This window comes from Notechis scutatus, chromosome Z, assembly GCF_049901735.1.
Source record: "Notechis scutatus isolate UNSWTSFEM ecotype Mainland chromosome Z, rNotScu1.2, whole genome shotgun sequence".
Taxonomy (NCBI): domain Eukaryota; kingdom Metazoa; phylum Chordata; class Lepidosauria; order Squamata; family Elapidae; genus Notechis; species Notechis scutatus.
Genome location: NC_142025.1, coordinates 115,576,167 through 115,588,663, shown reverse-complemented (window position 1 = coordinate 115,588,663; position 12,497 = coordinate 115,576,167).

Sequence of the window (12,497 nt, the reverse complement as noted above, 5' to 3'; positions counted from 1 at the left end):
GGAGCGGCATGGCTGACTCACCCTTCCAGGAGGTTCCAGAGAGAAGGACAGGAGAGATAGCGATCCCGTCCAAACCGACCGAAGTCAACACAGAGACTGAGCTGTGCAGGTCAAGTAGGAACCACAAAAGCCCTGCCTACTTACGCGACTATGTAACGTAGCGTTGGACCGAACCAAGAGGGGAGGGGTGTTGTATATAGACATTTGCATACTCGTAATACCACATTCTGATTGGATGACCACTGCCACCTAGAGATTGGCGGTTTAACAACTGTTGCGATTGGTCCGCCAACGGCGGGAAGTTTAAAACGATGCCATTGACCGTGAGCCGCGAGCAGCTGCTATAGAAGAGGCTGCCACGGCTCGAGTTTAGTTGAAGTTACTGACGCTTAATAAAGAGCTGAATTCAACTCCAGTCTCGAGTCCGTCTTTGTTCCACAACAGAACACTAACCTAAACTTTTAGGCTTTTCACCTGTTTTTGAAGATAATAGAGGAATCCTATTTCATTGATTCAACTATCCTTCAGTCTTTACCATATACATAGCAAACTTATATCTGTTAGAATTATTATATTAAATAAAAAATAGGCTAAATTGACTGGCATGACACAATTACATATAAAGAAGTAGCAAATCTAAATATAACCACAAAGGTAAAATTTACAAATGAATTCAACCCTCATTTTTTATTAGAAAGTTTCTTTTTTTAAAGTGAGAATCTAAGAGTGTGAACTCTAGTGCCAGCAAGATCGTGTAATATCAATAAATGAATTTGTTTCATAACCATAGAATGTGAATATTATTTCCCTGTCAACTTGTAAAGTATTCCTGGCTTGCTCTGGAGTTGTCATAAGAAGGAGGGGGGAGATCTGATGGAGCAGTTTGTTGCTATTATCAGAAGCAGATTTCACACATATCTTTCTCCAGATTGTGTCTCAAGTTACCAAGCCCAGCCAGAGAGGCATGTTTTCCACAGCCCACGAAAGTGTTTCATTGGCAAATGTGATTTATGACACAAACTGGGAAGAGGGGGGAAACAGAGTCATAGGTGAACAGTAAATTGCATAGGGCAGAGCTGACTGCACTTGGGGAAAATGCCAACATGTTGCTCCTAATAAATAATTGGATTTCTTTTGAAACTTGGCTCAAGGCTCATGAATTAATTAGAGCATTTGTTGGAACCCTGGCATTTCCTTTTCTTGCTCTGAGTTTGTTCATTTTGCAGATTAAGTTGCCCTTATTAGAAGCAAACCCACTTTTTCATAAGAAACCAGAACTAAAATATCTCAACAGTGTCAAGGCTGAGTGGTTCTGCATTTTAAGGACTATACAATTTTGGTGTTAGATTGGGTGACACTGCCTCAGACAGACCTGGTGTACAATCTGGGGGTCTTCCTGATATTTACAAGTCCTGCTCAGAGAACAGGTGGTAGCCATGGCTAGGAGGGTCTTTGTACAACTTTGTCTTGTGTGGATCATCCCCTAAAACAGCAGGCTGTGCTCAAAGATTCTCAGGCCCTAGTCAAGTCCAGATGAACTATTGCAATGCACTGTACCCAGAGATGGGCTTCAAAAATTTCAGTAATCGGTTCTCTGCCCAGTTGTTGGGTCGGCATGGTCATGGTGGGCATGGCCAAGTCGGGTTCCTGCACCCTCCGCAGGCTCAAGGGAGGATGAAAATGATCTCCCCTGAGCTCCGAAGGCCCTCTGGAGCCCAGAAACGGGCCCATTTCCGCCCTTCTAGAGTCTCAAGCAGGCCCATTTTTTGCCCTCCCCAAACTCTACATGGGCCCTGCATGTACCTCACATCTGCATGTGTCTCAATACAGGCAGCATGGAGACTCCTGGGCAGGGCAGGGTGGGAGTGGCAGGATGGGGTGGGTGAGGCCAGCCAGGGGTTGGATTTGCCAGTTTGCCAAACCAGCCATAACATTAGCTACAGGTTCACCTGAACCGGAGAGAACCCATAGCAGCCCACCATTGACTATACCTCGGGTTGTCCTTGAAAAGTATTTAGAAGCTTCAATTGCTCCAGAGTGGAATCGTATGGGCAATATATGTTTGCATGTTATATCTGTGCTCCACAATCTGCATTGGCTACCAGTTTAATTTCCAATTCCAATTCCAGGTCCAATTGTTTTTGACCTTTGAATCCCTACATGAGATGAATTCCCATTATTTGACGGACCACTCTCCCCAATGACTTCAATCAGTCCATTACTTCCAGCAAAGAAAGCATGTTATGAGTACCATCTGCCAAGGACCTGCAATTGGTGGTCCAGGAATGCAGGCCTTCTCTGATAGGGCACCTACCCTATGAAACATTATCTTCCTTCAAAGACAGGTTGACTCCATCCCTCAAAACCTGGTTATGTCACAAAGACTGAAGAGTCTAGTGAAGAGAAGGACCAGGGGAGACTTGATAGCAGTGTTCCAATATTTGAGGGGCTGCCACAGAGAGGAAGGGGTCAAGCTATTTTCTAAAGCACCTGTAAACCAGACAAGGAATAATGGATGGAAACTGAACAAGGAGAGATTTAACCTGGAAATAAGGAGAAACTTTCTGACAGTGAGAACAATCAACCAATGGAACAGCTTGACCTTGGAAGTTGTGGAAGCTTTATCACTGGAGGCTTTCAAGGAAAGATTGGATTGCCATTTGTCAGAAATGGTGTAGGGTCTGCTGCTCAGATGGGGGGTTGGACTAGATGATCAAAAGGTCCCTTCCAACTCCAATTATCTGTTAACTGTTAACCAGATATGTTTTTAGAAGTCCCCATTGCAATTGACATTTTTCTCTTTCCATGTGGCTTGTATATTTAAATTTATTAGTGTTTTTTATATTTTTAATGATGACTTTTTGTATTTTTAGAATGATTATTTTTATATATTTGTTGTTACTGATTGCTGTATGGCACCTAGAATCTCTTTTTTGTGACATGGCTGGCCATATGATTGTGAGAAAGCAATCAAACAAACACAAATATTTTCAGTTGCTAATTCATGGAAAGTTTAAATCCTGGCTTTTACCCAATTTTTCTGTTATTTTGTTAGGTTTTTTTCCTCTTTTCTTTCTTACTTTTCCAAAGTAGAAAATCATCCAAGTCAAAGAATGGTTTTGAAGTACCCCTCTGAATTTTTTCAGTTATTATAGTAATAGCAATAGCACTTAGATTTATATATTGCTTTATAGTGCTTTCCAGCCCTCTATAAGCAGTTTACAGAGTTAACATATTGTCCCCAACAATTTGAGTCCTCATTTTACCCACCCTGGAAGGATGGAAGGCTGAGTCAAACTTGAGTCTGGTGAGATTTGAACTGCCAAATTGAAGGCAGCTGGCAGTCAGCAGAAGTAGCCTGCAGTACTTCATTCTAACCACTGTGTTACCGTGGCTCAAAAAGGAAAGAAATTAGGAGATATTACATTTAATATCCTTTAAAAATGTCCAACAATGGAAGAAAAAAAATATGAAAGCATAATTATTTCCCCTCTAGAATTATTCTAAAGATAATAATTAGTTCTCTTTGTAAAATCTGTAAACACTTGAATAAAACTTTAGAGAAATGGGGGGGGGCAAGGAAAACCAAAGAAAAGTCTGTCCCATGGAGACTGGGTAGTAGAAGAAAATGACACACAAGTCCCGTGATTTCAACTGCCTCAAAGTAAGTAGTGTTGTTGGAGTTGCATTCAGTGCCATTCAGAACTTTTGTGTATAAGCACTATATGCAAGAAGAATCAGAGTTAACATTTAGCTTTCAGACTTGCTCTTAAAAAGAATTTTGAAGCTGGGGAATAGAGACTAATATTGGAAGCTGCTTGTAGTGGAACTTCTATATTTAGAGAGCCTTTGCTGACCATAATTGTTTTTCTTCTCTTGTTTCCACTTTTCAGAGTGGAATCTTTGCCCTGTCATCCAGGTAATCCCATAATTGTTCCAAATGAATGGTACCAGGAAGGGGACTTTGTCATTGGTGGGATGGTATCCATGGTGAACTATCATTTCAATGAGCTTTCCTTTCCCCAGCATCCCTCTCAGGAATATTGTAAGTAAGGAATTCTGATCTTTCACCTTTGGGGCATCTCTAGGTAGAGGGATTGTAATAAATAGGGGGAAAGTACATTTTCTTCCCTAATGTAGACCCTTTCTGATGAAAAATACTGCATGATGGAACATAGAATGTCATAAAGCTATTGTTTGCTTATGATGCAACAAAATTCCATCTTTGAAAATGTGAAGCATTAGATTAGAAGTGTGATTGGACACACAAGGAATTTGTCTTTGATGTATGTGCTCTCAGTGTACATAAAAAGAAAAGACACATTTGTCAAGAATCATAAGGTACAACACTTAATGATAGTCATAGGATACAAATAAGCAATCAAATCAAATAGTACTAGGAACTATTAGGAAGCCTATTTTATGTCAAAAATATTAGGAAGCCTATTTTATGTCAAAAAGAAAATACTGAGGAAAAAATATATCAAAGTGTGCATAAACCTACAAGAAATGTGGAAATTTCTATCTCGTAATAAGAGCTTCCTGTGACCTGTTTTATAGTGTAAGATTTTTCAAGTGCAGCTCAGAATCTAATAAATCCAATGAAACTCTGAACATGAGGCTACTGATAATCAGCTTTATTTTCTGATCAGAAGGCAAAAACTGGGTGACTTTTCAGTCTCCCACCCTAAACAGCAAGACAGAGAGAAAGAAAAGCATGTGCACGCAAAAACGTTTTCTTGAACTTTTATAGATTACACAGCTAGCAAACACCGTAATTGCTCTGGAAACATTATTTCATATCAAGCAAAGCTCATGAAATTTTCTCAGCACTTCTGCAAACAAAGAATTTAGTGGGATTTTTGTTGAGTTAAGATATTGATACAAAAGCAAGATTGGTTAGCTGACAAGGATTATATTCTTTAGGTAGAGAATTTTACATTTTTGTAACTTTTAGCTGGCCCAGTGAACATAACCAATAAGACCAAAAGCATGTTCTTGCTCCTTTCTTCGGCATTTCTGTGAAAGTGCTAGGGTTAATTTATCCATCTCTGCACAGGCTGTTATTTTCTGAATGATCATTTCCTCTGCTGGAATGTCAGCTTGTTTCCAACACTGTGCAATAGCTAATCTGGCTGCAGTAAGAATGTGCAATATTATATATTTAGCTTTTTTAGAAAGTTGTCTATTAAATATCCCTAATAGGAAGAATTCTGGTTTTAATTCAATTTGCTCCGTCGTTATTTCCTCTAACCATTTTTTTATTTTACGCCAGTATCTTTGGGTTTCAGTGCAGGACCACCACATATGAAGGAATGTTCCGTGTTTCTTTTTATATTTCCAGCAATTTGATTCATGTTAGGAGACATCTTCGCTATTCTCAAAGGGGAGAGGTACCATCTATAAAACATTTTATAGGGATTTTTATAGGTTGCTGATTTTGTGATTTTATTATTCCTGATCCAGACCTTTTCCCATTCTGATAATGTGATGCTATGTACTATATTTCTCCCCAAACTATCATGTTGCCTTTTGACTACTCCTCTTCTATTTTATCTCTAATAGATAATTTTTTTGATTTGGGTAAGGCCACCGGTCTACCCGGAACCCTTGTTTTTGAGTCCAATTTTAAAATTCTTTATATTAGTCCTTTTTAAGATCAATAGGATGCTTCATCAGCTTAGCCATTGGGTTTGGTCAATTAAGCTGGAGCAGTTGGAATTTATAGTAAGAATATTGGGTGGTTTTTCAGGACTTCCAGAAGCAAATTTTTTTGTAGTAGAAATAGATAAATTTAGGAAGAATGTTCATTTATATTAGCAATCCCTAATAGGAGATCTTATTTTTTAATTTTTTATAAAAAACACAGCACAAACAAAATAATACATAAAAAATCTTTTCTAAAAACTTACAATACTGTTTCTAACTCCTTACTGTTTCTTCCTTTTATTTCTGTTCAATTTTATTCATTAAACTTATACTTTCATGTATTTCATATTACTATATTTCGTATTGTTACTGTTTCATATGTTCTTATCCAACATCATTAATCCTCGATAAACAAACATAAGCAAACAAAATACATAACATAAAAACATAAAACTTCTTTTTAGAAAGCAGCTTAACCCGGGTTATAACTTTTTGTACAGACATAAATCAAATTCATGCTCACCTTATATACTATTTCATATCTTATTTAACATTCTATATTTTCCATATGTCTTCTCCCCTCTTTTCACTCTCTTAATTCTATTTTATTTATTTAATCTCAATTTAAATCATTATACTTGTATCTTTTGTCCGTTCTTTTTCAATTATCTATTTATCTTTTCTCTTTAACACAAATTTTTTCCTGTAATCACTGGTTGAAGTATGACACCTTTCTATCTTTCCCCAAATTTAACACTTAAAATAATACATAGTTTCTATTCTGATTCTGCTTAGTACATTCTACATTACATTTTAAAATATAAAACAGAATGAGCTTATAGTATATTAAAAATAATGTTCCATAACAAAATAATTAATTAAACTCTATTAATTAAATCTTAGACATTTTACACATTCCCTACAATATTCTATTAACACATTGTTATTCCAATTTTCTAACTCTATTTCAAATACAAATACTACAATACAATCTTATGTACTTTTGTAGAATCTCTTTTTAGATTATGTTTTACCCTTTATCTCTGAAAAAAACCTGTTTATTAGCATCTTGTTTTAAGCCTTTATAACTTCCCTTCACTTTTTCCCTTCCTTCCTTGTCAAATCTGGCCTTTTAACCCCCCCTCTCAATCTCCAGCCTTTTAGTCTCCCTCTCTGTTGTATTCCACTTTTCTGTTGCTTTCTGACATTATATCGATTTTTCACCTTATTTTTCCCTTTCTTGGTTGTTTTTTTAGAACTTAAATTCTCCATTTTCTTTTCCTTTTTACCCTTTTCTTTCTCATTTAAATCATATGTCCATTAAAGATGGCTTCTTCTTCATCACCCCAGCCTTTTTCTTGTTGCATTTCCTGATAAGTAGAAATCGCCATTTTTAAGAAGCGAAGGATAGATCCAAAGGAGCCCTTGCCTTCTTCTTCCTCTTCTCTTAACTTTTCAAATTGCATTTTCAGTTCTTCAACAGATACCATTGTGAAAAAAAATTTAAATGATCCAAATGTTTTCTTAGTCTTTCAAAAGATAGTTCACAAAAGTCCCAAAGTCATCAAGCAATCAAAGTCAGCACAATCAGCACAGTCTGTTTCATTTAGCACTTTCTTCTACTTTCTCTTCCTGGGGTAGAATTCAATTACACAATTCCAAGGTATTTTTTGGAAGTTTTATTGCAATTTAATCTCTGATCTTATAAAACTCCAAGCAATCTCCTTCAACAAACCTTGGTATAAATCATTTACCTCTCTTCCTTCCCACTTAAAGCAAAAAGATTTTAATTTTTAAATGTCAGTGTTTAGAAATCTAATGTCCCCTTGGCTTTAATTTTCAAAGTTAGTATCTTCTGCTGCCAAAGCGGGTATTTCAGATTTCCATCTGCTGTCTCCGTAGGGAAGGAGAGTGAGGAGGAAAAAAAAGCTTTCCCTTTTACTTTCCACTGCAGCTTTACGATCTTCTGGGAAACAATATATCACTTAAAGAGCCAAAGTTCCAGGGTATTCAGATGTTGATTGTCATCCCGGTTCAGCCAAAAGCTTTCACTTTCTTCACTTCATCCTGCACAAAACTTGTCCGGCTGAGAGGTTCTAAGTCTTTTTTGACTTGTTGTAATAATTTACTATAATTATTTTCCATTAGGGTTTTGCAATGAGCTGTCAGCCAAATCCCTAAGTATTTAATTTTTTTTACCACTTGTAGTCCCATTATCCTTTCCAGTTTTAATTTCTGTTTTTCTGTTAGATTTTTAGTTATTAATTTCATTTTTCCCTATTAATTTTAAGTCCTGCAACTTTCCCAAATTGATCTAACTCTTTCAGCAGTTCTTGACCTGTTTCAATTGGTTCCTCTATTAAAAAAAACAAAACAAATCATCCGCAAATGACTGCAATTTGTATTCTTCTTTCTTAATTTTTAGCCCCTTTATTCCTGGGTTCTGTCTAATTCATGTAAGCAATGTTTCCAAAGATAATATGAAGAGCAGGGGAGACAATGGACATCCCTGCCTAACTCCTTTCTCTATTTTTATTGAGCGTGTATACTCTCCGTTAATTATAATATTCACCTTTTGTGAGTCATAAATTGTAGTCACGATGTTTTCGAATTTAGTGCCTAAATTCATATTGTAAATTTGTTGAATTAGAAATTGCCAATTTAGGTTGTCAAAGGCCTTCTATGCATCCAAGAATACAAGGGCTATTTGTTTTTCTGGATAGGCTTCGTAGTATTCCAAGACATTTAACACTATTGTTAAATTGTTCATAATTTATCTATTGGGAATAAATCCGTTTTCATCTTAATGTATATATTCATTCAGTATTTTGCTATAATTGTAGTAAATATTTTATAATCAGTATTTAACATCTGAGTCTTCTTTCGGGATCAACGAGATCAGTGTCTCCTTCCATGAATCCGGTATTCTAGCTGCAAGTAGAACCTCATTATATACTTCCACCATGAGAAGTGCTATTTGTTCTCCTATTTTCTTGTATAGTTCCCCTGGAATCCCATCAGGTCCTGGGGTTTTATTGTTCTTTTGATTTTCTATTGCTGTTTTTAGCTCAGGCCACATAATCTCTCTAATTAACATTTCCTTCATCTCCTCCCTGATTATTTTATCTTTTGTTGCACCCAAATAGTTTCTTTTCATGTCCTCATTTGCCTCCTTCTTTTTATAAAGGTCTTCAAAAAATTTACATGCAATTTCTTTTTTCTGGTCTCTTCCCTGTTGGGCATCCCCATTTTCATCTATTAATTGGTAAATCAATCTTTTCTGTTTCTCTTTTTTAAGTTTATAGGACAACCATCTTCCTGGTTTATTGGCCTGTTCAAAGTATATCTATTTAACTATATTCAACTTTGAAACCATTCCTTCCTGTTCAATTAAATTTAATTTGTGTTTAGTTATTATCATCTGGTTTTGCAATTTACAAACTTTTGGGGTGTTTTGTAACTGGATTTCTAATTCTTTAATTCTTTGTTTTAATTTGTTTTGTTGGGCATATTTTTCTTTATTTCTCCTGGCAATGCATGATATCATTGTGCCTCTTATTATTGCCTTCATTGTGTCCCAAATATTCTGTTTCATGGTTGCCTCATTATTATTTTCTTTTAAGAAGTAGTCTAATTCCTCCTTAAGTTTATTCATAAATTCTTTCTCTTTAGTTAGCTGTGTATTTAGAGTCCACCTTTTCCTTGGTTTTTTCCTACCTTTCTATACTATCTGAATTGGATTATGATCTGCCCATTCGTTAGGTAAAATTTCAATCTCTTGCCATCACATGTTCCAAATCCTCTTATGTTCTGCAATCTCAGATATGCTGTGGCCTTGTCCATTTCTAGATAGATCAAGGAGTCTTCCATTTCTTTGCTCATGTTTCTTACTTGCTAACCAAGCATTTCCAGCTTCTTCTCAGTTTGTTCCATCCTTTTGTCAACCTCCTTTATTGTTGATTCGTTTGTCTCTAGTGTTTGCTGTATTATTTCAATTTTTAGATCCAGCTTTGAGATGTCTAATTTCATTTCTTCCTTTAAGTTCCCCATCTCTTTTTTAAAATCATTTGTATCAGCTCTTGTTTCAGAATGGTTTTTCATCATTATTTCCTGAAGTTTCAGTATAGATTCTTGTAATGTAAGAAGAGCCGCTTGGATATTGGCATTCATGATGGGAGGTTGTTTCTCTCCAGATAATGTTTCTTCAATTGTCTTTTGTTCCATCACTGAGGACGATGCCACTGCAGTTGTTTGTGTTGAGGTAAACTTCTTTCCAGATTTAAGTGTTGTACTAGTTGTAGAGGTCATTTCTTGTAAAATTTGTTTCTGTTTTCGTATTATACTAAATACGTTATCACAAATTAGCATTCACTATTGAAGAGTATCAAATGGCAATGGCTACTGCTCTAATTAATTAATATCTTAATAAACTAATCACTCTTATCAATATATATTCTCCAAAACAGTTTTAAGGCTATTTTTAAAATCAAATACCTGGGTTTGTAGATCTTAATATTGTATCAAATTCCTCTATTTATATTTTAAGTACTTCTAATCTGTATATCTATAAGTGCTAGGAAATCCCTAATCTAAATATCAATATTATAGAATAGTATTTCAAATGTTTACAAATCTAACTGAAGATAGATTAACCTTGCAGTTAATATAACAGTTAATTACAACAGTTAATTATTTGATCTATAGTAATCACAATTAATCACAATTAATTAATCTAATACAATCAATGCCTATAGTCAAATATCAATACTTAAATAATTAATTAATTATCACCTCCTTTTTTTCCTATATTTTAAACCCAGATATGAACTTCAATATTTACTAATATATCAATTAAACCATATATGAATCACGTTTACCACATTCGAAAAACAGTTGAGTTGGTGTCCAGAAATAATTAATATAATCAGTAGGAGTTAAAGGCATAAAGTGTCTTGATATAGCTGTTCAATTCTTCATCTCTAAATCAGGGAGTTCCTTCACCAAGAAGGAACTTCTTGCTGGAAGCACAATCTTGCTGAGCAATGTCTCTGGTTTTACAATCTCACTGCACTCTCCACTATAACTGTTCCTCCTTTCATTTAAAAGTCTTGCAGGTCACTCTCTAAATTTCATATAGTCTTTTCATTTAATAGATCTCCTCCACTTATTACAGCTCCAAGCCAATAATCCAAAAAGAGTCCAGTAAGTTATTAGGTTTTGTTCAAGGAATATTTAAAGTTATGATAAAGCTGATTGTTTCCTCACTTGGGATCGACCCCCAGTCTCAGATTCATCCTTCCAATCTTCCCAAAATCCAAAGATCAAGTCTCTCACACTTCCCGAAAATTAAGCTCATTGTTCTCCCCCCCCCCAATTATTGTCAGTCACTGAAATCTCTTCGATTTTCTTATCTTCTCTTTCCAATCGGTCAGGTCCTTACCCTCTTCCGTCTCACGAGCCCTTTCGATTTCACTGCCACTCGTATCTACTTTGGCCCCTGCTTTTGGGCTTTGCTCAGACCAATTTTCTCCAATACTCCATGCTCAATCAAGATCGCAAATTCTTTCACTCGCACTCCTCATTCACCATAGTCTGTCACTCACTTGCTTCCTCTTGTATGTAATGATCCAGACTTCAGGACCACCATTACTAGTGGTCTCTTGATGTCAGTCTCTACAAGGTTTCTCTGCATTGTGATAAGAATCACCTTCTCCGTACCGCAACTCGAGTCTCCCCACAGTGGCACATTTCTCTACAGGATATGTGCACTCCTAAGGATCACTCCAACAGCAAGGAAAGGTAACATAAAACTCAGAGCAAGCTTCAGTACCTCCATTTGACCTCGTCACCGGAAGTCTCTAAATAGCATGCTTCTATGAGAGCCATTAGTTCAGTTGCTTGTGCAGACATATGTGAAGGGAGCCGTTTTTGAAGCAATGGTCCATCTTCTGTCACTACTGCTAATCCTGTATATATTTTTTCCATTTTTCATAAAGGAAAAACCATCAATCCAGAGTGCCAGATTTCCATCTATCAATGGCTGGAAGACTGGCTCAGTCTTTAGATCACATCTGGACCCTGTGATGCACTCTAACACATCTAAACAATCATGGGATGTGTCTTCTTCGGGCCATGGTAAAAGAGTAGCAGGCTTTAAAAGTTGGCATCTGGATAACTGAACATTTTCTTGCTCTACTATAGTACTCACATATTGTGAAATCCTATTGGATGTTGCCCAAGCAGGAAGCTTTTGTTCTAACAGAGTCTGAACTGCATGGGGTATGAAAACATGAAAAGGAGCTCCAAGAATAATTTTCTGCGATTCTGCAATTAGGACAGCTGTAGCTGCTACTGCTTTTAAGCATTCAGGCCATCCTTTAACAACATTATCGAGGCCTTTTGACAAGTAGGCCACTGGGGCCTGTTGTGGACCCATTTTTTTGTAGCAAGACTCCCACAGCACAGCCTTTTTGTTATGTGAGGTACAAATCAAATCTTTGGGATTGATCTGATAGAGTCAAACAAGCTCCTTTTACTAGATGTTCCCTTAAGCTCTTCCAGGCTTGGGTGTGTTCTCCTGTCCACTCCCAAGCCATATCTTTGGTACAAGGGTTTGGCTATTACAGATTAGAGGGGGATCCAAAGTCTGGCATATCCTGTAATACCCAAGAAAGAGCTAAGTTGTTTCACATTGGTTGGCATTGGCAAGGCCATCAGTGCTTGGAGTCTACTTTCAGGTAACCATCAAGTTCCTTTGTCCAGCACATAACCTAAGTAGTTTACAGTTTGCTTAGTCCATTGGATTTTATTTTGGGACACTGTGTATCCCTTTTTAGCCAGATGATTCA